Raw genomic sequence first — 27,137 nt, 5'->3', positions numbered from 1 at the left:
CAGCCTTGACGAACTCCTTTTCCTATTTGGAACCAGTCTGTTGTTCCATTTCCAGTTCTAACTGTTGCTTCCTGACCTGCATACAGATTTCTCAAGAGGCAGGTCAGGTGGTCTGGTGTTCCCATCTCTTTCAGAATTTTCCACAGTTTATTGTTATCCACACAGTCAAAGGCTTTGGCATAGTCAATAAAGCAGAAATAGATGTTTTTCTGGAACTCTCTTGCTTTTTCCATGATCCAGCAGATGTTGGCAATTTGGTCTCTGGTTCTTCTGCCTTTTCTAAAACCAGCTTGAACATCAGAAAGTTCATGGTTCACATATTGCTGAAGCCTGGCTTGGATAATTTTGAGCATTACTTTACTAGCATGTGAGATGAGTGCAACTGTGCAGTAGTTTGAGCATTCTTTGGCATTACCTTTCTTTGGGATTGGAATGAAAACTGACCTTTTCCAGTCCTGTGGCCAATGCTGAGTTTTCCAAATTTGCTGGCATATTGAGTGCAGCACTTTCACAGCATCATCTTTCAGGATTTGGAATAGCTCAACTGGAATTCCATCACCTCCACTAGCTTTGTTCATAGTGATGCTTTCTAAGGCCCACTTGACTTCACATTCCAGGATGTCTGGCTCTAGGTCAGTGATCACACCATCGAGATTATCTGGGTCATGAAGATCTTTTTTGTACAGTTCTTCTGTGTATTCTTGTCATCTCTTCTTAATATCTTCTGCTTCTGTTAGGTCCATACTATTTCTGTCCTTTATTGAGTCCATCTTTGCATGAAATGTTCCCTTGGTATCTCTAATTTTCTTGAAGAGATCTCTAGTCTTTCCCATTCTGTTGTTTTCCTCTATTTGTTTGCATTGATCGCTGAAGTCTTTCTTATCTCTTCTTGCTCTTCTTTGGAACCTGTATTCAGATGCTTATTTCTTTCCTTTTCTCCTTTGCTTTTCACTTCTCTTCTTTTTACAGCTATTTGTAAGGCCTCCTCAGACAGCCATTTTGCTTTTTTGCATTTCTTTTCCATGGGGATGGTCTTGATCCCTGTCTCCTGTACAATGTCACGAATCTCGTTCCATAGTTTATCAGGCACTCTATCTATCAGATCTATGCTCTTAAATCTATTTCTCACTTCCACTGTATAATCATAAGGGATTTGATTTAGGTCATACCTGAATGGTACAGTGGTTTTCCCTACTTTCTTCAATTTAAGTCTGAATTTGGCAATAAGGAGTTCATGGTCTGAGCCACAGTCAGCTCCTGGTCTTGTTTTTGCTGACTGTGTAGAGCTTCTCCATCTTTGGCTGCAAAGAATATAATCAGTCTGATTTCGGTGTTGACCATCTGGTGATGTCCACGTGTAGAGTCTTCTCTTGTGTTGTTGGAAGAGGGTGTTTGTTATGACCAGTGCATTTTCTTGGCAAAACTCTATTAGTCTTTGCCCTGCTTCATTCCGTATTCCAAGGCCAAATTTGCCTGTTACTCCAGGTGTTTCTTGACTTCCTACTTTTGCATTCCAGTCCCCTATAATGAAAAGGACATCTTTTGGGGGTGTTAGTTCTAAAAGGTCTTGTAGGTCTTCATAGAACCCTTCAACTTCAGCTTCTTCAGCATTACTGGTTGCGGCATAGACTTGGATTACTGTGATATTGAATGGTTTGCCTTGGAAACGAACAGAGATCATTCTGTCTTTTTTGAGATTGCATCCAAGTACTGCATTTCAGACTCTTTTGTTGACCATGATGGCTACTCTATTTCTTCTGAGGGATTCCTGCCCGCAGTAGTAGATATAATGGTCATCTGAGTTAAATTCACCCATTCCAATCCATTTCAGTTCACTGATTACTAGAATGTCATCATTCAGTCTTGCCATCTCTTGTTTGACCACTTCCAATTTACCATGATTCATGGACCTGACCTTCCAGGTTCCTATGCAATATTGCTCTTTACAGCATCGGACCTTGCTTCTATCACCAGTCACATCCACAGCTGGGTATTGTTTTTGCTTTGGCTCCATCCCTTCATTCTTTCTGGAGTTATTTCTCCACTGATCTCCAGTAGCATATTGGGCACCTACTGACCTGGGGAGTTCCTCTTTCAGTATCCTATCATTTTGCCTTTTCATACTGTTCATGGTGTTCTCAAGGCAAGAATACCGAAGTGGTTTGCCATTCCCTTCTACAGTGGACCACATTCTGTCAGATCTCTTCACCATGACCCGCTGGTCTTGGGTTGCCCCATGGGCATGGCTTAGTTTCACTGAGTTAGACAAGGCTGTGGTCCTAGTGTGATTAGATTGACTAGTTTTCTGTGTGTATGGTTTCAGTGTGTCTGCCCTCTGACGCCCTCTTGCAACACCTACCATCTTACTTGGGTTTCTCTTACCTTGGACGTGGGGTATCTCTTCAGGGCTGCTCCAGCAAAGCACAGCCGCTGTTCCTTACCTTCGATGAGGGGTATCTCCTCACCGCCGCCCTTTCTGACCTTCAACGTGGGATAGCTTCTCCAGGCCCTCTTGTGCCCGCGCAGAGGTGCCCGCACCTCTCCTTGGATGTGGGGTTGGTCTTCCCGGCCGCCGCCCCTGACCTCGGACTTGGGTAGCTCTTCTCCGCTGTTCCTGCACCGTTGCAGCCTGGCACTCTCAGCCGCTGCCCCTGACCTCGGACGTGGGGTAACTCCTCTTGGCTGCCGGCCTTTGGGCATCGGGTCCTCCCGGCTTCTGCCCCTGACCTCGGACGTGGGGTTTGGGTTACTGAATCTAATTTGGGAACCTATATTATGTGAAGCATGTGGCTTAGCTGGGACAACAAACTGGGCCCACATATGGCAGACTGAAGCAAAGGCCAGTTAGGGATTATTTTAAAAATAGATCTACCTATAGAAGAAGTTCCCATTCTCATCACTAGTTTGGGACCACCAATAACCTTCACATTTCCCATTTGAATAGACACTGCAAGTAAGTTTGAATCTTACTCTAGTAAAGATGACTTTCCATTGAAAAGTGTGTTCCCTCTCTTCCAGAGTTTAGAGTGCTTTGGGAGAAGTCAAGAACTACAGAGATCAGCCTCCCTTGTATCTAAGTGAACCCATACGATTAGCTCTTTTCTGTGCAATTTGAGCGGAAATGATGCATGATGTATCTGGGCAAATGTAGTTAAGAAACAAGTGTATATCATCTTCTTTTGGCTACATGTTAGATAGATACCAAGGACTTCAAGATGCTAGGGAATGGCCATGCCATATAAAGGATCAAGTTTGCATTTCTGAATCACCAAGTGGAAGAAAGTTGCCTGATAACTAGGATTATCCAATATGAATGAATAGGTATTAACTTATTGTGTTAGGTTATTAAAGTTTGAGTATTTATTTGTTATGGCACTATATGTTACCCTAACTTATTAAATCAACCACATTTTACATGGACGATGGTGTATCTCTTGATATTTGCTACTGTAGTAATTCCATCCTCTCCTGGATCATCCAACAATCCTGAATCCTTTTTCTCTATCTGTACCTTTTAAAGTTGGCCTTCTAAGCCCACTGCTTGCATTTGCCCCACCCCTGCCCCAGGCAATGTTATTATACCTTTAGGGCATGTTGTTGATTTCTAAATTTTACCTCTAGCCTAACTTTTAGCCTGGCATGGTCAAATACCTATGAAACTTCTCTTCCTGGGTGTTCCACTGACATGTCAAACTTAATTTGTCTGAAACTGGGATCAACATCTTCCTTTCTTCCTTCTCCTATCCCTAGAGCACCTCCCCTACTACATTTTCTATCTCAGTAAATGGCACCAGCCTTATCTCAGAAAAGAGCACTGCAAATTATCCCAGACTCTTCTTTTCTCCTCATTTTCCATATTTGGCACTTTACGAAGTCCAGCAAATTTTACCAACTAAGTACTTAAGGAATCCATCCTGTCATACCCACCCTAAATAACACTGTCCTGGCTCAAGGTCCCATTATTTTTCATGTAGGCCATGCCAGAACACAGTGGCCAAGCACATGGACTTTGGAATCAGGCAGATCTTTGCTAAAATCTCAACTCTGCAACTATTTCTCAGCTGTCTGATCTGGGGAAATTAACTATCGATTTAAACCCATTTCTTCCCATCTGTGAAGTAAGAGATACTAATAGTACTTTCCAAATGGGGCTGCCATAATCAATGAAGGAAATTAGGTACAGAGGGACCTTAAAACAGCCTGGCATGGAGTAGGGCACCATAATGTTAGCTGTTGTGGTTGAATACTCTGCTTCCATACTCACCTCCATGAATTTGCTGTCCTTAACGAAGTAACTTCTCTAAAATAGAAATTCTGTCATCTTTGACTCTGGTGTTGTAGATGGAAAGGAAAAGATCAGGGATGAGAAATATTCAGAGATAGAACTGGTAGGAATTGGAAACTGATTAGGATAATTGATAGACATCTTACTAGAAATGTCTATTACAAATTATATAAATTGGATAAATTTGCTTTTGTGAGTAAATTAAATGTAAATTTAAGATCCTCTGTTTCCTTTTTTTTTTTTCCAGATTGAATCTGCATTTTAAAAACTCAACAACTAAATTAGTGATTATCCAAGTTTAGCATCAACCATACTCACTGAATAATGGCCAACTCATTTGTTTACTTACAGAACATGCATGAGAGCTAGAAAACAGGAAATTCAAATTAACCAAAAGTTCTATCTGAGAAAACAAAATACAAGGAAAGCTCTAAGAATAGTATATTTTAATTCTCATTACTATTCTTTTCACACATCTCTTTCCAGTAATACTTTTCTCTCCTTTTTAAAAAATCTCATCCCCAACGTATCCTGAACAGACAATGATAGGATTTGGAAGACAAGAGTGGAAATAAGTGAGGTCTTCTTATAAAACCAAGAATCACTATACATCTACTAAGTGCCAAACAACAAGGATGTTCTTCACATATGTCATCTCAGTTCTCAAAGTAAAACAAAACAAAACAAAAAATAATTAATTAATTGAAATAAACCCCATGACTTATATATGTAGCTTCCCTGGTGGCTCAGATGATAAAGAATCTGCCTGCAATGCAAGAGACCCAGGTTGGATCCCCAGGTCAGGAAGATCTCCTGAAGAAGTACATGGTAACCCACTCCGTATTCTTGCCTGGAGAATCCCATGGACAGAGGTGCCTGGCGGACTGCAATCCAAAGGGTCACAAAGAGTCAAACACGACTGAGTCACTGACACTTTCACTTTTCATGTACCATGAGCAACATATAATTTCTATTTTACAGAAAAAGGTCTCAGTGAAGTTAAGCTACCTGCCTGAAAAGGTATTTATTTGCCAGGATTTGAATGTATTTTCATCTGACATAAAGGTCACTAGCTTTATTTTATATGACAATATCCTAGATATCCAAACAATGAAGAGTCTACAACTATGTATTTGACTATTCTGTACCTCTTTAGTGCGTATGTGAACCACAACAACAAAATATAGATTGTGGGTAAGAACTTCTCACATTGTCACACTGTTTGTATCCACATGGGAACTGAGTCTGTGAAACACAGAAACCTCCCTGAGGAAGAAACCAGTCACAAAAACCACCACGAGCACCAGTAATACACAAGTCCTGGTGGGATCATCCTCCATTCCTCATGCCCTTCCCACTTGATGAAATAAACATCCCCTAGTTTCCTGTAATTTGGGCTTCAGACTCCTTGGAGAGTAAATTCACATACTTTTCTGTGTTGTAGTGGGACGGAGTCCTATAAAATAGCAGAAAACAAACGATTGGTGAACAACTTTTTTTAAATCAGATTCTTTCTGAGAACCTGATTTCATTATTTGTTCACTAGACAAGCTCCCCCTAAATCTATTCACAATTAAAAAAAAAAAAATTACCCAGCTAGTAGTATTGAACTGTGCCTTAATTAGAGCAGCCAAGAATGTCTTGTATAATTAACTGGGCTTTGTTTATAATTATTTCCTTGTGGTTAGGACTGCTTTCTGTTTGTAACTGGGGCAATGCTAATAGTAACACTAACCTTTGATTTTCATGTGAGAGTAACTGAAGGACAGGCAGAAGAAACACGCCAGACCTAGCAAAGTAAAACCAAAGGACATGAAACACTGGGATTCCTTTTGACCTTCTGTTTTACCTCAGGATAAACACAATCTCCCTAACCTCTGCCCCAGTCTAAAGTCTAGATGCTGACCTATGGGTTTCTTTATCATCCTGTCAAGTAAAAGAAATTATTCCTTTACTTTTGGAAAATGGAGTGAAGTCTTTTCTCTTTGAGGTCCGTGTGCTAGTTTTTCGCCTCCAGATCCACTCTCATCTTCTGGACCCAGCTCTGTGCCCTGTTGGATGACATCAACATCCTTTGACTTTCCATTAGGTTTGGGCAACAGGAAACCCTAGGAGACATGTAGAAGGAGAAAGGATGGGAGGGATGCAGGAGGGAAGGATAGGTGGATAGGAGAGCAGGAGAAGAATGATGTCTCAATACTTATTCCCCTGGCTCCTTCCCTGCATTTATCTCAGGCAGACTGTATCCTATCTCTAAGTCAAAAGTCTATGAACAGACCTATAAATAGTCTTCAAATAGCCATCTGTCTGTGGACACCTGTAATGACTCTTTCCTCTTAATACTTATCTCCAACTTTGGAAACAGTTATAAAAGTAGAACACTGTTATACTTGCCCTGGTGGCTCAGATGGTAAAAGCATCTGCCTACAATGCAGGAGACCCGGGTTCGATCCCTGGGTTGGGAAGATCCCCTGGAGAAGGAAATGGCAGCCCACTCCAGTATTCTTGCCTGGAAAACCTCATGGACAGAGGAGCCTGGCAGGCTATAGTCCAAGGGGTCACAAAGAGTCGGACATGACTGAGCGACTTTATTTTCACATTCTTTAAAAACTGTATTATCTACTGTGGTTACCCTACACCCTAACAAAACTTTGTTAATAGTCCCAATCAAACCCCCCTAAATCTGCATCCAATGCGAGACACTTGGGTTCAATCCCTGGGTCAGGAAGATCCCATGGAAGAGGGCATGGCAATCTACTCCGGTGTTCTTGCCTGGAGAATTCCATGGACAGTGGAGTCTGGTGGGCTCCAGTCCATGGGGTCCCAAACAGTGGAACATAACTGAGCGACTACTACTCCCTACTCTTCTGTTTTTGGCTAGTAAAATGGACACAGCTTGGATTATAAGACCATGTATCCCCACTCATGCACATCCCTTACCTTCTAGAAGACTACAGCAATAATAGAATTCTTAGTTGTAAGGAATGTGGAAATTCCCCAAATGAGTAATTAATCAACAGTATTCGAGGTACTAGAATGTGGCTGGGTGGACCAGAGGCCCTTGGCCAAATAAGACTGTCCTGGTCCTGCTGAATAACAATAGGAATTTAGATACTGACAAAGTAGGAATTATTTTTATTTCTCCTATAAACCTTGTTAATTGTGGTTAGTGTGGTAGCATACCCACCTAAAAATTCTATAAATTCTTATCACATTCCTTCTGCTTGATGTTTAAGGTACACTTTCTTAGAAAGAGAGGTAAAGGAAAAAGATGTATAATAGAAGCTCTTTAAAATATATCATTTTTTTTTTTTTAATCTCTATGGGGTATGGGGCAATGTATTAGGTACCTCAGTTTCTTCCTTCAGGTATCTTGCAGCCCAATAAGACAGACAGATTGCTATAGGGTATAAAAGAGAGAGAGAGAAAAAAAAAAAGATTGAGTAGTAAAAGTTGTTTTAAATAGCCTCACAGAAAGGGAAACAATTAAGGGAAATCTAGAGGGATCCCACCAGGTAGAAGAATGGAAATTATAGACAGAAAAAGAGCAGGGCCAAAAACAATGAGGCATAATAAAATAATTGAAATGTACAAGAATTGTGAGTAGTGTGTTACACAAAAATGATAGGAGTTTCAGCAGTGAAAATTTAATAGTGCATAAGGTCCAAGAAGGGCTTCCCTGGTGGCTCAGTGGTGCAGAATCTGCCTGCAGTGTGGGAGACAGGTTTGATCCCGGATTGGGAAGATCCCCCAGAGAAGGGAAAAGCAACGCACTCCAGTATTCTTGTCTGGAGAATTCCATGGACAGAGAAGCCTGGCAGGCTACAGTCCACGGGGTCACAAAGAGTCAGACACAACTTAGCAGCTAAGCAGCAGCAGCAAGGTTCAAGAGGGAAAATATCTAGGAATGAGACCAGAAAGCTCAGAGATGATGAAACAATAAAGTTCCTACCAAACCCTCACAGCTTAAGAAAGCCTTCAAATGGATTTGGAGTTTATTCTATAGATAATGATGAGCCTATGAGGTTATTTTTAACAGAAGAGTTAAAATCTTCTGTTAAGAGTTAAAATCTTGTGACTAAATCTGTTTTTAAGAAATATAATTTCAGGGAGGAGTATATGAGAACCAAGGAAACAATTGGAAATCTAATTAAAGTCTTCTAGCCTATACCAAATCAAAATCAAAGTAAGTTGTGTGTGTTTGTTTGTTTTCCCCTGGCTGTGCGAGGTCTTGCTCGCTGCATGTGGGCTTTCTCTAATTGCAGTGAGCGGGGCTACTCTTCATGCGGTGCACAGGCTTCTCACTGTGGTGGCTTCTCTTGTCTGGAGCACAGGTGTTAGATGAAGGGGCTTGAGTAGTTGCAACACGTGGGCTCAGTAGTGTGGCAAGCAGGCTCTAGAGCTCGGGTTCAGGAGTTGTAGCACACAGGCTTAGTTGCTTCACAGCACGTTTGGCTGAGAGTCAGGCAGACTGGCAGGCAGATTCCTACCCACTGTGCCACCAAGGAAGTCCTAAGTAAGTTATTTGAAAGGACTAAATAAGTTGGTAAGCATCTGGAAAATGAACCAATAGAAAAAAGAGATTAAACAATAAAACAAATTATCAATTTCAGCAATGAAAAAGGAGACAAACCTAAAATTTCTCCGTAGATATTAAAAAGATCAAAGAAGATATTATTAAAATCTTTATCCAATAAATTTGATGATTTGTATGAAGGAAACAAAGTACTTGATAAACACAATTTACAAAAATGCTACAAGAAGAAATAGAAAATTTCAATAGCCTCATTCTAAGAAATTGATTTCATATTTGAAGATTTTCCCACAGGGAAATCTTCAAGTCAAGATAGCTTTTACTGGTGAATATTTCCAGAGAGTAAATTAATGAAAAGATAATTCAAATTTCATATATTATATATATGATTTTTGACTGGTGAATAGCTGCCGCCAAGTGTACTTCTTCTGAAAGATTACTTCTAGTCACAAAGAATATATATCACAAGTTAATGATTTTATTGCTTTTCAATGTATTGGAAGATGCAAGAATTTGTTTTCATTCAAATTCTTCCTGAGATAAACATCTAACTATCTAAGGGGGCCTGTTTGTCCAAAGCACCGAGAGCTTCATTCTGTAATTATCTAATTTCCTCTCAGAGTACACTGTCAGGCAGTGACTGTAGTGGGTTATGATTGAATCCTTATAGAAATGGGTGAGCAATCCTCTTTGTTCTTCTTTGTTTACAGGTGGATAAATAAATTGTGACATATTCTTACAATGGAACAGTAGAAAGCAATGAAAATAAATGAAATATTCCCTCATCTACCAAAAATTTCACAGACATAAAACTGATCGAAAAAGCTAGACAGCAAAGAGAACATTGCATTATTCCACTATCATATCAGATCAGATCAGATCAGTCGCTCAGTCGTGTCCGACTCTTTGTGACCCCATGAATTGCAGCACGCCAGGCCTCCCTGTCCATCACCAACTCCTGGAGTTCACTGAGACTCACATCCATCGAGTCAGTGATGCCATCCAGCCATCTCATCCTCTGTCGTCCCCTTCTCCTCCTGCCCCCAATCCCTCCCAGCATCAGTCTTTTCCAATGAGTCAACTCTTCGCATGAGGTGGCCAAAGTACTGGAGTTTCAGCTTCACCATCATTCCCTCCAAAGAAATCCCAGGGCTGATCTCCTTCAGAATGGACTGGTTGGATCTCCTTGCAGTCCAAGGGACTCTCAAGAGTCTTCTCCAACACCACAGTTCAAAAGCATCAATTCTTCGGCACTCAGCCTTCTTCACAGTCCAACTCTCACATCCATACATGACCACAGGAAAAACCATAGCCTTGACTAGACGAACCTTTGTTGGCAAAGTAATGTGTCTGCTTTTGAATATGCTTTCTAGGTTGGTCATAACTTTCCTTCCAAGGACTAACCGTCTTTTAATTTCATGGCTGCAGTCACCATCTGTAGTGATTTTGGAGCCCAGAAAAATAAAGTCTGACACTGTTTCCACTGTTTCCCCATCTATTTCCCATGAAGTGGTGGGACCGGATGCCATGATCTTCGTTTTCTGAATGTTGAGCTTTAAGTCAAATTTTTCACTCTCCACTTTCACCTTCATCAAGAGGCTTTTGAGTTCCTCTTCACTTTCTGCCATAAGGGTGGTGTCATCTGCATATCTGAGGTTATTGATATTTCTCCCGGCAATCTTGATTCCAGTTTGCGTTTCTTCCAGTCCAGCATTTCTCATGATGTACTCTGCATAGAAGTTAAATAAACAGGGTGACAATATACAGCCTTGACAAACTCCTTTTCCCTTTTGGAACCAGTCTGTTGTTCCATGTCCAGTTCTAACTGTTGCTTCCTGACCTGCATACAGGTTTCTCAAGAGGCAGATCAGGTGGTCTGGTAGTCCCATCTCTTTCAGAATTTTCCACAGTGTATTGTGATCCACACAGTCAAAGGCTTTGGCATAGTCAATAAAGCAGAAATAGATGTTTTTCTGGAACTCTCTTGCTTTTTCCATGATCCAGCAGATGTTGGCAATTTGATCTCTGGTTCCTCTGCCTTTTCTAAAACCAGCTTGAACATCTGGAAGTTCACGATTCACCTATTGCTGAAGCCTGGCTTGGATAATTTTGAGCATTACTTTACTAGCGTGTGAGATGAGTGCAATTGTGCGGTAGTTTGAGCATTCTTTGGCATTGCCTTTCTTTGGGATTGGAATGAAAACTGACCTTTTCCAGTCCTGTGGCCAATGCTGAGTTTTCCAAATTTGCTGGCATATTGAGTGCAGCACTTTCACAGCATCATCTTTCAGGATTTGGAATAGCTCAACTGGAATTCCATCACCTCCACTAGCTTTGTTCATAGTGATGCTTTCTAAGGCCCACTTGACTTCACATTCCAGGATGTCTGGCTCTAGGTCAGTGATCACACCCTTGTGATTATCTGGGTCATGAAGATCTTTTTGTACAGTTCTTCTGTGTATTCTTGCCATCTCTTCTCAATATCTTCTGCTTCTGTTAGGTCCATACCATTTCTGTCCTTTATTGAGTCCATCTTTGCATGAAATGTTCCTTTGGTATCTCTGATTTTCATGAAGAGATCCCTAGTCTTTCCCATTCTGTTGTTTTCCTCTATTTCTTTGCATTGATCACTGAAGAAGGCTTTCTTATCTCTTCTTGCTATTCTTTGGAACTCTGCATTCAGATGTTTATATCTTTCCTCTTCTCCTTTGCTTTTCGCTTCTCTTCTTTTTACAGCTATTTGTAAGGCCTCCCCAGACAGCCATTTTGCTTTTTTGCATTTCTTTTCTATGATAATGGTCTTGATCTCTGTGTCCCGTACAATGTCACGAACCTCATTCCATAGTTCATCAGGGACTCTATCTATCAGATCTAGGCCCTTAAATCTATTTCTCACTTCCACTGTATAATCATAAGGGATTTGATTTAGGTCATACCTGAATGGTCTAGTGGTTTTCCCTACTTTCTTCAATTTAAGTCTGAATTTGGCAATAAGGAGTTCATGGTCTGAGCCACAGTCAGCTCCTGGTCTTATTTTTGCTGACTGTATAGAGCTTCTCCATCTTTGGCTGCAAAGAATATAATCAATCTGATTTCGGTGTTGACCATCTGGTGATGTCCATGTATAGAGTCTTCTCTTGTGTTCTTGGGAGAGGGTGTTTGTTATGACCAGTGCATTTTCTTGGCAAAACTCTATTAGTCTTTGCCCTGCTTCATTCCGTATTCCAAGACCAAATTTGCCTGTTACTCTAGGTGTTTCTTGACTTCCTACTTTTGCATTCCAGTCCCCTATAATGAAAAGGACATCTTTTGGGGGTGTTAGTTCTAAAAGGTCTTGTAGGTCTTCATAGAACCCTTCAACTTTAGCTTCTTCAGCATTACTGGTTGCGGCATAGACTTGGATTACTGTGATATTGAGTGGTTTGCCTTGGAAACGAACAGAGATCATTCTGTCTTTTTTGAGATTGCATCCAAGTACTGCATTTCAGACTCTTTTGTTGACCATTATGGCCACACCATTTCTTCTGAGGGATTCCTGCCCGCAGTAGTAGATATAATGGTCATCTGATATAAAGTTCAAACAATAGGCAAAGCTAATCTATAAGTGATAAAAGTCAGGATAGTAGTTTCTTTTGGAGCAGTATTTAGAAAAGGATGCAAGGAGTCCTTCGTTTCTGAGTTCAGTTCAGTTCAGTTGCTCAGTCGTGTCCAACTCTTTGCGACCTCATGAACCACAGCATGCCAGGCCTCCCTGTCCATCACCAACTCCCAGAATTCACCCAAACTCATGTCCATTGAGTCGGTGATGCCATCCAACCACCTCATCCTCTGTTGTCCCCTTCTCCTCCTGCCCTCAATCTTTCCCAGCATCAGGGTCTTTTCAAATGGTCAGCTCTTTGCATCAGGTGGCCAAATATTGGAGTTTCAGCTTCAGCATCAGTCCTTGCAATGAACACCCAAGACTGATTTCCTTTAGGATGGTCTGGTTGGATCTCCTTGCAGTCCAAGGGACTCTCAAGAGTCTTCTCCAACACCACAGTTCAAAAGCATCAATTCTTCTGTACTCAGCTTTCTTTATAGTCCAAATCTCACATCCATCCATGACCACTGGAAAAACCATAGCCCTGACTAGATGGACCTTTGTTGGCAAAGTAATGTCTCTGCTTTTTGTTTTTTGTTTTGGTTTTTTTTTTTAATTTTATTTTATTTTTAAACTTTATATAATTGTATTAGTTTTGCCAAATATCAAAATGAATCCATCACAGGTATACATGTGCTCCCCATCCTGAACCCTCCTCCCTCCTCCCTCCCCATACCATCCCTCTGGGTCGTCCCAGTGCACTAGCCCCAAGCATCCAGTATCGTGCATCAAACCTGGACTGGCATTTCGTTTCATACATGATATTTTACATGTTTCAATGCCATTCTCCCAAATCTTCCCACCCTCTCCCTCTCCCACAGAGTCCATAAGACTGTTCTATACATCACTGTCTCTTTTGCTGTCTCGTACACAGGGTTATTGTTACCATCTTTCTAAATTCCATATATATGCGTTAGTATACTGTATTGGTGTTTTTCCTTCTGGCTTACTTCACTCTGTATAATAGGCTCCAGTTTCATCCACCTCATTAGAACTGATTCAAATGAATTCTTTTTAATGGCTGAGTAATACTCCATTGTGTATATGTACCACTGCTTTCTTTATCCATTCATCTGCTGATGGACATCTAGGTTGCTTCCATGTCCTGGCTATTATAAACAGTGCTGCGATGAACATTGGGGTACATGTGTCTCTTTCCCTTCTGGTTTCCTCAGTGTGTATGCCCAGCAGTGGGATTGCTGGGTCATAAGGCAGTTCTATTTCCAGTTTTTTAAGGAATCTCCACACTGTTCTCCATAGTGGCTGTACTAGTTTGCATTCCCACCAACAGTGTAAGAGGGTTCCCTTTTCTCCACACCCTCTCCAACATTTATTATTTGTAGACTTTTGGATCGCAGCCATTCTGACTGGTGTGAAATGGTACCTCATAGTGGTCTTGATTTGCATTTCTCTGATAATGAGTGATGTTGAGCATCTTTTCATGTGTTTGTTAGCCATCTGTATGTCTTCTTTGGAGAAATGTCTATTTAGTTCTTTGGCCCATTTTTTGATTGGGTCATTTATTTTTCTGGAGTTGAGCTGTAGGAGTTGCTTGTATATTTTTGAGATTAGTTGTTTGTCAGTTGCTTCATTTGCTATTATTTTCTCCCATTCTGAAGGCTGTCTTTTCACCTTGCTGATAGTTTCCTTTGATGTGCAGAAGCTTTTAAGGTTAATTAGGTCCCATTTGTTTATTTTTGCTTTTATTTCCGATATTCTGGGAGGTGGGTCATAGAGGATCCTGCTGTAATGTATGTCAGAGAGTGTTTTGCCTATGTTCTCCTCTAGGAGTTTCATAGTTTCTGGTCTTATGTTTAGATCTTTAATCCATTTTGAGTTTATTTTTGTGTATGGTGTTAGAAAGGGTTCTAGTTTCATTCTTTTACAAGTGGTTGAACAGATTTCCCAGCACCACTTGTTAAAGAGATTGTCTTTAATCCATTGTATATTCTTGCCTCCTTTGTCAAAGATAAGGTGTCCATATGTGCGTGGATTTATCTCTGTGCTTTCTATTTTGTTCCATTGATCTATATTTCTGTCTTTGTGCCAGTACCATACTGTCTTGATAACTGTGGCTTTGTAGTAGAGCCTGAAGTCAGGTAGGTTGATTCCTCCAGTTCCATTCTTCTTTCTCAAGATCGCTTTGGCTATTCGAGGTTTTTTGTATTTCCATACAAATTGTGAAATTATTTGTTCTAGCTCTGTGAAGAATACTGTTGGTAGCTTGATAGGGATTGCATTGAATCTATAAATTGCTTTGGGTAGTATACTCATTTTCACTATATTGATTCTTCCGATCCATGAACATGGTATATTTCTCCATCTATTAGTGTCCTCTTTGATTTCTTTCACCAGTGTTTTATAGTTTTCTATATATAGGTCTTTAGTTTCTTTAGGTAGATATATTCCTAAGTATTTTATTCTTTCCGTTGCAATGGTGAATTGAATTGTTTCCTTAATTTCTCTTTCTGTTTTCTCATTATTAGTGTATAGGAATGCAAGGGATTTCTGTGTGTTGATTTTATATCCTGCAACTTTACTATTGTCATTGATTAGTTCTAGTAATTTTCTGGTGGAGTCTTTAGGGTTTTCTATGTAGAGGATCATGTCATCTGCAAATAGTGAGAGTTTTACTTCTTCTTTTCCAATTTGGATTCCTTTTATTTCTTTTTCTGCTCTGATTGCTGTGGCCAAAACTTCCAAAACTATGTTGAATAGTAATGGTGAAAGTGGGCACCCTTGTCTTGTTCCTGACTTTAGAGGAAATGCTTTCAATTTTTCACCATTTAGGATAATGTTTGCTGTGGGTTTGTCATATATAGCTTTTATTATGTTGAGGTATGTTCCTTCTATTCCTGCTTTCTGGAGAGTTTTTATCATAAATGGGTGTTGAATTTTGTCAAAGGCTTTCTCTGCATCTATTGAGATAATCATATGGTTTTTATTTTTCAATTTGTTAATGTGGTATATTACATTGATTGATTTGTGGATATTGAAGAATCCTTGCATCCCTGGGATAAAGCCCACTTGATCACGGTGTATGATCTTTTTAATGTGTTGTTGGATTCTGATTGCTAGAATTTTGTTAAGGATTTTTGCATCTATGTTCATCAGTGATATTGGCCTGTAGTTTTCTTTTTTTGTGGCATCTTTGTCAGGTTTTGGTATTAGGGTGATGGTGGCCTCATAGAATGAGTTTGGAAGTTTACCTTCCTCTGCAATTTTCTGGAAGAGTTTGAGCAGGATAGGTGTTAGCTCTTCTCTAAATTTTTGGTAGAATTCAGCTGTGAAGCCATCTGGACCTGGGCTTTTGTTTGCTGGAAGATTTTTGATTACAGTTTCAATTTCCGTGCTTGTGATGGGTCTGTTAAGATTTTCTATTTCTTCCTGGTCGAGTTTTGGAAAGTTGTACTTTTCTAAGAATTTGTCCATTTCTTCCTCGTTGTCCATTTTATTGGCATATAATTGTTGATAGTAGTCTCTTATGATCCTTTGTATTTCTGTGTTGTCTGTTGTGATCTCTCCATTTTCATTTCTAATTTTATTGATTTGATTTTTCTCCCTTTGTTTCTTGATGAGTCTGGCTAATGGTTTGTCAATTTTATTTATCCTTTCAAAGAACCAGCTTTTGGTTTTGTTGATTTTTGCTATGGTCTCTTTTGTTTCTTTTGCATTTATTTCTGCTCTAATTTTTAAGATTTCTTTCCTTCTACTAACCCTGGGGTTCTTCATTTCTTCCTTTTCTAGTTGCTTTAGGTGTAGAGTTAGGTTATTTATTTGACTTTTTTCTTGTTTCTTGAGGTGTGCCTGTATCGCTATGAACTTTCCCCTTAGGTCTGCTTTTACCGTGTCCCACAGGTTTTGAGTTGTTGTGTTTCCATTTTCATTCGTTTCTATGCAAATTTTGATTTCTTTTTTGATTTCTTCTGTGATTTGTTGGTTATTCAGCAGCGTGTTGTTTAGCCTCCATATGTTCGAATTTTTAATAGTTTTTCTCCTGTAATTGATATCTAATCTTACTGCATTGTGGTCAGAAAAGATGCTTGGAATGATTTCTATTTTTTTGAATTTACCAAGGCTAGCTTTATGGCCCAGGATGTGATCTATCCTGGAGAAGGTTCCATGTGTGCTTGAGAAAAAGGTGAAATTCATTGTTTTGGGATGAAATGTCCTATAGATATCAATTAGGTCTAACTGGTCTATTGTATCGTTTAAAGTTTGTGTTTCCTTGTTAATTTTCTGTTTAGTTGATCTATCCACAGGTATGAGTGGGGTATTAAAGTCTCCCACTATTATTGTGTTATTGTTAATTTCTCCTTTCATGCTTGTTAGCATTTGTCTTACATACTGCGGTGCTCCCGTGTTGGGTGCATATATATTTATAATTGTTATATCTTCTTCTTGGATTGATCCTTTGATCATTATGTAGTGACCTTCTTTGTCTCTTTTCACAACCTTTGTTTTAAAGTCTATTTTATCTGATATGAGTATTGCTACTCCTGCTTTCTTTTGGTCCCTTTTTGCATGGAAAATCTTTTTCCAGCCCTTCACTTTCAGTCTGTATGTGTCCCCTGTTTTGAGGTGGGTCTCTTGTAGACAACATATGTAGGGGTCTTGTTTTTGTATCCATTCAGCCAGTCTTTGTCTTTTGGTTGGGGCATTCAACCCATTTACGTTTAAGGTAATTACTGATAAGTATGATCCCGTTGCCGTTTACTTTATTGTTTTGGGTTCGAACTTATACACCGTTTTTGTGTTTCCTGTCTAGAGAATATCCTTTAGTATTTGTTGGAGAGCTGGTTTGGTGGTGCTGAATTCTCTCAGCTTTTGCTTGTCTGAAAAGCTTTTGATTTCTCCTTCATACTTGAATGAGATCCTTGCTGGGTACAATAATCTGGGCTGTAGGTTATTTTCTTTCATCATTTTAAGTATGTCTTGCCATTCCCTCCTGGCTTGAAGAGTTTCTATTGAAAGATCAGCTGTTATCCTTATGGGAATTCCCTTGTGTGTTATTTGTTGTTTTCCCCTTGCTGCTTCTAATATTTGTTCTTTGTGTTTGATCTTTGTTAATTTGATTAATATGTGTCTTGGGGTGTTTTGCCTTGGGTTTATCCTGTTTGGGACTCTCTGGGTTTCTTGGACTTGGGTGATTATTTCCTTCCCCATTTTAGGGAAGTTTTCAACTATTATCTCCTCAAGTATTTTCTCATGGTCTTTCTTTTTGTCTTCTTCTTCTGGAACCCCTATGATTCGAAGGTTGTAGCATTTAATATTGTCCTGGAGGTCTCTGAGATTGTCCTCATTTCTTTTAATTCGTTTTTCTTTTATCCTCTCTGATTCATTTATTTCTACCATTCTATCTTCTAATTCACTAATCCCATCTTCTGCCTCTGTTATTCTACTATTTGTTGCCTCCAGGGTGTTTTTAATTTCATTTATTTCATTATTCATTATATATTGATTCTTTTTTATTTCTTCTAGGTCCTTGTTAAACCTTTCTTGCATCTTCTCACTCCTTGTCTCCAGGCTATTTATCTGTGATTCCATTTTAATTTCAAGATTTTGGATCAATTTCACTATCATTATTCGGAATTCTTTATCAGGTAGATTCCCTATCTCTTCCTCTTTTGTTTGGTTTGGTGGGCATTTATCCTGTTCCTTTATCTGCTGGGTATTCCTCTGTCTCTTCATCTTGTTTAAATTGCTGATTTTGGGGTGTCCTTTCTATATTCTGGCAGTTTGTGGAGTTCTCTTTATTGTGGCTTTTCCTCGCTGTGTGTGGGTTTGTACAGGTGGCTTGTCAAGGTTTCCTGGTTAGGGAAGCTTATGTCGGTGTTCTGGTGGATGGAGCTGTATTTCTTCTCTCTGGAGTGCAATGAAATCTCAGTAATGAGTTATGAGATATCTATGGTTTTGGGGTGACTTTGGGCAGCTTGTATCTTGAAGCTCAGGGCTGTGCTCCTTTGTTGCTGGAGAATTTGCTTGGTATGTCTTGCCCTGGAACTCGTTGGCCCTTGTGTGGTGCTTGGTTTCAGTGTCGGTATGGAGGCGTTTGATGAGCTCCTGTCAATTAATGTTCCTTGGAGTCAGGAGTTCCCTGGAGTCAGGGTTTGGACTTAAGCTTCCTGCTTCCAGTTATCGGTCTTATTTTTACAGTAGTTTCAAAACTTCTCCTTCTATACAGCACCACTGATAAAACATCTACGTTAAAGATGAAAAGTTTCTCTACTGTGAGGGTCACTCAGAGAGGTTCACAGCGTTACATGGAGAAGAGAAGAGGGAGGAGGGAGTTAGAGGTGACCCAAATGAGATGAGGTGGAATCAATAGTGGAGAGAGTGGGGTAGCCAGTAGTCACTTCCTTATGTGCACTCCACAACTGGACCACTTAGAGATGTTCACGGGGTTATACAGAGAAGAGAAGAAAGAGGAAGGAGACAGAGGTGGCCAGAGGGATAAAAGGGGGGAATGAAAAGGAGGGAGACAGATCCAGCCAGTAATCAGTTCCCTAAGTGTTCTCCACCATCTGGAACACACATAAACTCACAGAGTTGGGTAGAGTAGAGAGGGGTTAGGGAGGAGACACAGGCGACCTGGTGGAGAAAAAGGAGAGTCCAAAGGTAGAGAGAGCAGTCAAGCCAGTAATCTTGCTCCCTAGTGAAAAATGGGTCCTGAAGATTGGGTTCTTAAAGGTACAAAATTGGTAACAAATACATAAAAGCAAAAATTAAAAATCTAGAGTAGAGTTTGGAATTTCAAAAATACGATGTTAAAGAAAAGAAGAAGGAAAAGAAAGAGAGAAAAAACAAACAAAGAAAAACAAACAAGGTCGTGAAAATTATAAAGAAAATACAGGTACAAAATTGATAATACCAAAAAGCAAAAATTAAAAATCTAGAGTAGAGTTTGGAATTTCAAAAATACAATGTTAAAAAAAAAAAGAAGAAGAAACATAAAGAGAGAAAACAAACAAACAAAAACAATGTCGCAAAAATTATAAAGAAAATACAGGTATAAATTTGATATCAAATACAAAAAAGCATAAATTAAAAATCTAGAGTAGAGTTTGGAATTTCAGATATACAGTGTTATATAAAAGAAGAAGAGAATGAAACAGAAAAAAAAAGTCACAGAAATTATAAAAAAAAAAAACTGTAGGTACAAAATTGATAACATATACCAAAAAGCTAAAATTAAAAAACTAGAGTTTGGAATTTCAAAAATACAATGTTAAAGAAAAGAAGAAGAAAAAAAAAAGAACAAGGTCAAAAAATTATAAAATATATATATATGAAGTTTGCTGAAGAAGAAAAAAATAGGGTCTTTTTTTTTTTTTTGCAAAGTAATAGGTTATAAAAGTGAAAATTAAAGGAACAATAGAGGACTTAAAAAAAATTTTTTTATTTAAAAAAAAAAAGAAAGAAAGAATGATCGTAAAAATAGTAAAAATATATGTAGGACTTTCTCTGGTTTTGTTGTATTGTGGGTTCAGTTCATTTTTGGCTAGTTCCTTGGTCCGACTTATGTTTCTCAAGATCTATAGGCCCCTTCCTATATAGTCTGTAGTAACCACGGGGTTTTAATCTATTGCCCGTAGCTTCCAAGGCGTTTCCCTCTGTTATAACTTTTTCTGTTTGCTGGTCTCTTCAGTGTCTGGCTTCCGCCCTGACACAAAGGGGATGGTGGGGGAAACTTTTTTTTTTTTTTTTAGGCTCACTTGTTCAGTCGCGCTGTGGGGAGGGAGGGAGGGATGCTGCAAACAAATAACACTGGCGTGCGCTCGCACTGCCTCAGCCACACTGGGTCTGCCCTCACTCACGGCGCGTGTAGCCTCCCTGCTCACACTGCTCGGGCTCTAGGTGGTTCCGCCAAGAACAATCCGAGGCCGGCCCTGGGCTGCATGTACCTCCCAGGTCCAAGCCGCTCAGGTTCAGGCACTCGGGTAGTCCTCAGAGGCTCAGACTCAGTTGGGCCTGCATTTTGTGCTCTTCCCAGGTCCGAGCAGCTCAGGTGATGAGGTGTTTGGCGAACGCCAATGCTGCGACTTATCGCCTCCCCGCCACTCGGTTATCTGGGTGTAAAACCGGCACACCTTCTCAGGCAGATGTTGACCGTCCAGACCCCTAAGAAGTTTTAGTTAGCAAAGAAGCCTGCTTACAGTTTTATAGATAATATCTCTCTGGGGCTGCGATTGCCCCCTTCCGGCTCTGGCTGCCTGTCACCGGAGGGGGATAGTCTGCAGCCGGCTATCTCTGTTTAGTCCTTTGTTCCGTGCGCGGGCTGGCGGTGTCTTAGGTTAGGGCTGGCTTTTCGCGTGGTAGATATCCCATAGTCTGGTTTGCTAGCCCAAATTATTTCGCTCAGATAGCGCTCAGGGTATTCAGGCCAGATTCTTACTCTAAGCGATGCAGCCGGCGCCGCGCCTCCCTGCCCAGCCCCCACTTGCTAATGGCGTGTGCAAGCGTCTGCACTGCTTCTCCGCTGGGGGAGTTACCATAGGGCTTGCAATCTGTGAGTTTTAATTGTTTATTTATTTTTTCTCCCTGTTATGTTGCCCTCTGTGCTTCCAAAGCTCGGCACAGATTCGGCAGTGAGAAGGTTTCCTGGTGTTTGGAAACTTCTCTCTTTTTAAGACTCCCTTCCCGGGACGGAACTCCGTCCCTCCCTCTTTTGTCTCTTTTTTTTTGTCTTTTATATTTTTTCCTACCTCCTTTCGAAGAGTTGGGTCGCTTTTCTGGGTGCCTGATGTCCTCTGCCGGCATTCAGAAGTTGTTTTGTGGAATTTACTTGACATTTAAATGCTCTTTTGATGAATTTGTGGGGGAGAAAGTGTTCTCCCCGTCCTACTCCTCCGCCATCTTGGCTCCTCTCCCCAATGTCTCTGCTTTTTAACATGCTGTCTAGGTTGGTCATAACTTTCCTTCCAAGGAGTAAGCGTCTTTTAATTTCATGCCTGCAATCACCTTTGTGAGTAGTCATGGATTGTTTCCTGATATTGATAGTTTTATGAATTTGTTCACTTTATAAAAAGCCATTAATCTGTGAACTCAAGATTCACTCACTTTACTGTATGTGTGTAATACTTCTGTAAAACCATTTATTAAATAGATGCATGAATTGACCGATCACCATGTAGATAAAATTAGCTTAAAAAAAGGAGAACCTATAGTAATTGGTAACAGTGTCAGACTTTATTCTGGGGGACTCCAAAATCACTGCAGATGGTGATTGCAGCCATCAATTCCTTAGACAGGAAGATCCGCTGGAGAAGGAGTAGACTACCCAGTCCAGTATTCTGGCCTAGATAATTCCACAGACTATACCTATGGGGTCACAAAGAGTCGCACCAATTCAGCAACTTTCACTTTCACTTTTTACTTTTGTGCAAACTACTCAGTATCTCAAAGACTCAATGTTTTATATGCTAAATGGGAATAACAACTACTTTAAAGGTTGTTATGAGAAATTCACAATATTAGGTGTAAAAAGCTTTTAGCAAAGTATCCAAAACGTAATATGAAATACATGGAAGCTATTCATGAGAGATACTTGAAATGTTAATAAATATTTCTTTCCTCAGACTAACCATGTATAAATTAATTCTATATAAGGAGTCAAGACCAAGCTCAAGGATCCTCTTCCAAAACACAAGTAACTAACAAAAATTTGAATATCCAGAAAACAACATTAAAGTACAGCTTACTAGACAACATCTATGAGTAACCCAAGACCAGATGAAAAGAAAGATTTTCTTGATAGTGCTCACAATTTATGAAAAAGAAATGCAGATATGTTTCAGCTGTTTTTCATCTTTATTCCCTTCCATGGTTTTGAAAGCTCATGTGAGTTCTAATTATTTGTTGACAATTTTTCATGGAGGCAAAAAGAGACAGAATGAAAGAACAAAGTAAGAGCTTTCAGGCTTAAACCAACCTGCCTCTATGTGACATTAGCATCTCATCACTTCACAAGGTTATAACTCTACTTTGTGTCCACATCTATTGATATCTAAACAGAGTCCCATGTCCAAGAAATGCCAGTTTCATGAGCCCATAGGTGGTATAACCTCACTATATTTAGAACAAAGATTGGGTGAGATGAAAGAGGAAGTATCCTGGAGGAGATGTAGAGGTAAAATGCTCATTTGATTTATTCTGTGTTATCTCATTCACTTCTTGCATCAATTTACTTAATTTTACTTTACAATGATATTCACAGAAAGACTATTACAGCTATTGTTCCTTTAGATTCATATCCAAATTACTTATAAGTGTTCATTTTAGATTTTACTGATGTTCTGTAGAAAAGAAATAGTCAGGGGATGCTTTCTGTATTTAAAAGAAATTGATTCACATACAAAGGAATAAATTTTCCCCACAAATATGCAACATTTGAAAAAAATAGCTAAGAAAATTAAATGAAATCTACTTCGGTGCCACTAAGGATTTGAGGTAAAACTGAATCAAATGACTTGCAGTTGAAAAACATGCCAAACTTAAATAGATATTACTTTCAGAAACTCACATTATTGTTTGGAGTCAGAAGAATTGATAGAAAATTACAAGAAGGAGCCCTACATATATTTGTAGGCACTGACCACTATCCACATATCACAGCTCATGAGAACCCATTGCTTTTCATGTTAAATCTCTGTTTTTTGTTTTTGGTAACTGCTGTTTATTCTTTGATATATTCATTTAATGTTGCAACAAAAAATTGAAATAGAGCAGCTTATTAAATAATCTATTATATTACAAAAAATAGTTTGAGTGTTTCTCTAATGTGACTGATCTGATGGATGTTTTGTCATTAGGCAAACATAACCCACATAGGTAGATTGTAATAGCTGATTGTCAACTTCTTCATCATTTAATAAGGTATTCTTATGGGATCTAGACTAGTTTTTTAAACAAACTATCCTGATGACTAGGGCCAAATCATTCACCATTTATTTATTCAACAAATATTAAGTGCCTAGATATACCAGGCCTTGTGGCAATTTGGTATGAAAGTTCCTTGAGAGAAGAAACTGTTTTTTCCACCTTGATATTCCTGGTATTCTGTTCATAACATTATCGTGACAATGGTTAAAGATTTACCATGGGCTTCCTAGGTGGAGCTTGTAAAGAACCTGCCTGCCAATACAGGAGATAAGAGACGCTCGTCCAGTCTCTCTGTTGGGAAGATCCCCTGGAGGAGGAAATGGCGACCCACTCCAGTATTTTTGTCTGGAGAATCCCATGGACAAAGGAGCCTAGTGGACTACAGTCCATAGGGTCACAAAGAGTCGGACATGACCGAGGTGACTTAGTTAGCATGTGCACAAAGATTTAATGTTATTGCTCTCATATTGCTTTTTATTACTATTAATCATTGTAAAATAGGAAAGTAGCACAACAATGGAATTCATCAAAACTCTATATATTTATGTAATTTGGGAGAATCTGTCTCTAAATGGAGTTCCTTGTCCCAGTGGCAGAGGAAAATACAAATTTAAAAAGTCCTTCAGTTAGCAATGTTTCACTAGGAAGAGGCTACATCATTTTCTAAGTTAAAGAAAAATTATTAGCCCACATTCTGGAAATACTGACTAGCTCATTATATCAAACAATGTATGGTCCTTTTAATCACTGCTAAAATACTGAGTGCTCTCTTTAATGCCTAGTCAATAAGCAGATTAAAACATAAATGCCACTAAATATGCTTTAAATATCAGCTCCATTGAAATATTTCTAAGTTCTGTATCCTCTTAAAATAATCCCCATTTGAAATTGAGAGGAAATGTCACCCATATGAGTTTCTTCAGTATTTAAGCTCTGATTATACAAGGAATTATGTACTATATAGCTTTGGAAATCGGATAATTAAAGAAGTACCAGACTCTTTGTTGATGACATTTTTAAGCTTAGAAAGTTTTTATCAATGCTACAGTCAAATTTCATTTTTCAAATAGTGTTTTACACACTGAGTACATTTCTAACTCCAATTAAAGCTAGCTACCTTAAGGAGAAACTGTGAAGAAAGCCAAAGATGCACAATCACACCAGACAAGTGAAGCCTTTCACTACTAGAACCTACAGAACTGCAAAAAGGCCATCTGCTTTGATCAGGTCTCAGTAGGGAAAGGAAGGTAAGTACAAAATTATAAAGGAGTAACTCGAACTTTCAAGGAAATAATGGTCTGCTAAAGAAACTGAGCTAGTTCAAATGTGACTTGATTGACATTCTTCAAATTTTATTATTTTAGTCTCCATTTTCAAATGACGTACAAATAGGAAGTCTTTCATAAGACAAATCTGATTCTTCCTTGGGTGAATGTAAAGTGACCAAAATATATGTTCACATCTGATTCAGGGTAAGGGAGATTTTGTCATCATTTTCCCTTTATCAGAGGACTTGGGAATACTTTCTAAGTATTCGACTAAAAGGATCCCTCTTTGTCCTCTTACCAGTCTAATCATGGTATTTAATTCCAATAACCGGGGACTATATTAAATGTTTGAAATATACATTTTGCCTAGGTCTTTCAAATGTTGCATATTTGACTTCAGCTTAATAATCGATCTATGTGTAATGTGTATAATACATCTACATTTTTCTTTGTAACTTCCTTTGTTAAGGAAACATAATATACACATAATCCAATTAAAAGCCTAGAATCTAAACCCTAATATTTAAATCACCCACATTACTTTCCTTCTGGGATTATGTCTTTTTTTTTCTCTTATACTATCCTCTCTTGCCAATCAAATGCATGAAAATGGTAAGATTTCTCATTATTCAGTCACAGACTATAGTTGGAGTTGAAGATCATCAGAGATCATCTATTCTTTCATTTTGCAAAAGAAGAACCTGAGCCACAGACATGTTAAGACACACAGTTAGTGTCAGAACTTGGATTGCTTATTGTATAACTTCAGATCACCATTTAAATAAAAACTTTCCCATTCAGAAGTGTTCTCAAAAGAGAAGGTGAAAACATCATTGGAATTGCAATCCGGAAGAACCACTACATGAGCAAGAGAAAGAAATCCAACCCAATATCACTTGCCATACCATTTCCTGAGAGGTTGTATTGTTCCAAACAGGCACTTTTGCTAACTTGCACCAAAAAGTACCATACAGTTGGGTGTCCCTAGTGGCTCAGATAGTAAAGAGTCTGCCTCCAGTGCAAGAGACCTGGGTTTGATCATCCCTGAGTTGGGAAGATCCCCTGGAGAAGGGAAGAGCTACTCACTCCAGTATTCTTGCCTGGAGAATTCCATGGACAGAGAAGCCTTGTGGATTCCAGTCCATGGAGTTGCAAAGAGTCAGACATGACAGAGTGACTAACACTTTTCACTTTTCACTATACAGTTGGGCGGTGGCCCTGATCATAATTAAGGCACCTTTTGGAGTTATTTGATGGAAAGGGTAAGAGGGGGCTTCAGAAATCTCCTGAGAGTGCTGACATCTGGGATTTCTGAAACTGAATTAGTTGAACCTAATAGCAACTCAAGAGGAAAGGTCACACAGGTTTGGGTGAGAAATTCATGATTTGTAAATGTCAGCTAAGATTTGGATAAGCATCTGGCTTTTGGTTATACATCTGAAAATGAATAAACACTGAAATCTGGAGGATTCATACTCACTGGACCTAATCCACCCAGGATTTAACAGCCAGAAAAGAAATGCTGGTTATGGCAAGGATTCCACCAACTTTTAAATCAATTTACACACAAAAACAAAGAAGCACATATGTAGATGTCTGTATACATATGTAAACATGTCTATACATAACCCACACACACAAATATGTGTATATTTCTATGCATTTCATGTATATATGCATGTAGGCTTGCGTGTGTGTGTGTGTGAGTGTGTGTGTGTGTTTAAATATTCCAAAACATTGGGCCAGTTGGCCATGCATCTAGTTTCTCTTGGAAAAGATTTACTTCATATCTAATAGAAATATACAATCTGGTTAAATGTTGCTGGTAAAATGTCTAACACATGGGTGGATTGAGATTGTGAACAAGTAGAGAATACTAAAGCAGCCTGTTGGAGATAGACCCTTTGAAAGGAGGCCAGAAAACATTTCATTCCAAAGAGAGAGGATACGCATCTATTGTTTCTCCAGCTGGCTAAGCAAAGGCAGGGATGTTTCCTACTAAACAGCCTCATTAACATAAGCATAACTACAGGGTAAGTTTTCAAGCTCATTCCAAGTGAATTCAAAGGGGTGGGGGAAGAAAGATGCCATTAATATGCACAACTCATGCAGACAATGATATGAAGCTAATTCATTTCATCATATTATCACCATAGCATATTAACTTAAAAGAAATAATAAGACAACATGGAAATGTTTGCATATTAGAGAGAATTCTCGTTGTACCCTATTAGCACCATATCCTATTAGTATTGCATTAGGCTACCATGCTGCAATGCTAAAATGATGAAATCCCACTGTGAAAACTGATATTGAATTCTTGTAATGTTTCAGAATCATTTTTAGCACTGCATATAAATAATTCATGTGAGCAGATCTAATGAATTGATGGAAGAAAAAAAAACATCCCTTGGCATTGTGAGCATATTTATGAATGTAAAGTCACGAGCAAGTCGCTTTCTCATAGAAGGTGGGCAGGGGCTGAAATGTGACATCTACTCCAGAGCTGGTTATTAATATAACTAGGAA

General features: G+C 39.1%; 1 pseudogene; it reads right to left on the bottom strand.

Annotated features, from left to right (window-relative positions):
- Nucleotides 1–1,174: 1,174 nt before the first annotated feature.
- On the bottom strand, nucleotides 1,175–5,625 carry LOC133245184 (craniofacial development protein 2-like; annotated as a pseudogene).
- Between the last annotated feature and the right edge of the window lie 21,512 nt (nucleotides 5,626–27,137).

Source organism: Bos javanicus, chromosome 3 (assembly GCF_032452875.1).
Source record: "Bos javanicus breed banteng chromosome 3, ARS-OSU_banteng_1.0, whole genome shotgun sequence".
Classification (NCBI taxonomy): domain Eukaryota; kingdom Metazoa; phylum Chordata; class Mammalia; order Artiodactyla; family Bovidae; genus Bos; species Bos javanicus.
The sequence above is the reverse complement of the archived record's forward strand: the minus strand, read 5'-3'. Positions and strand labels throughout refer to the sequence as shown.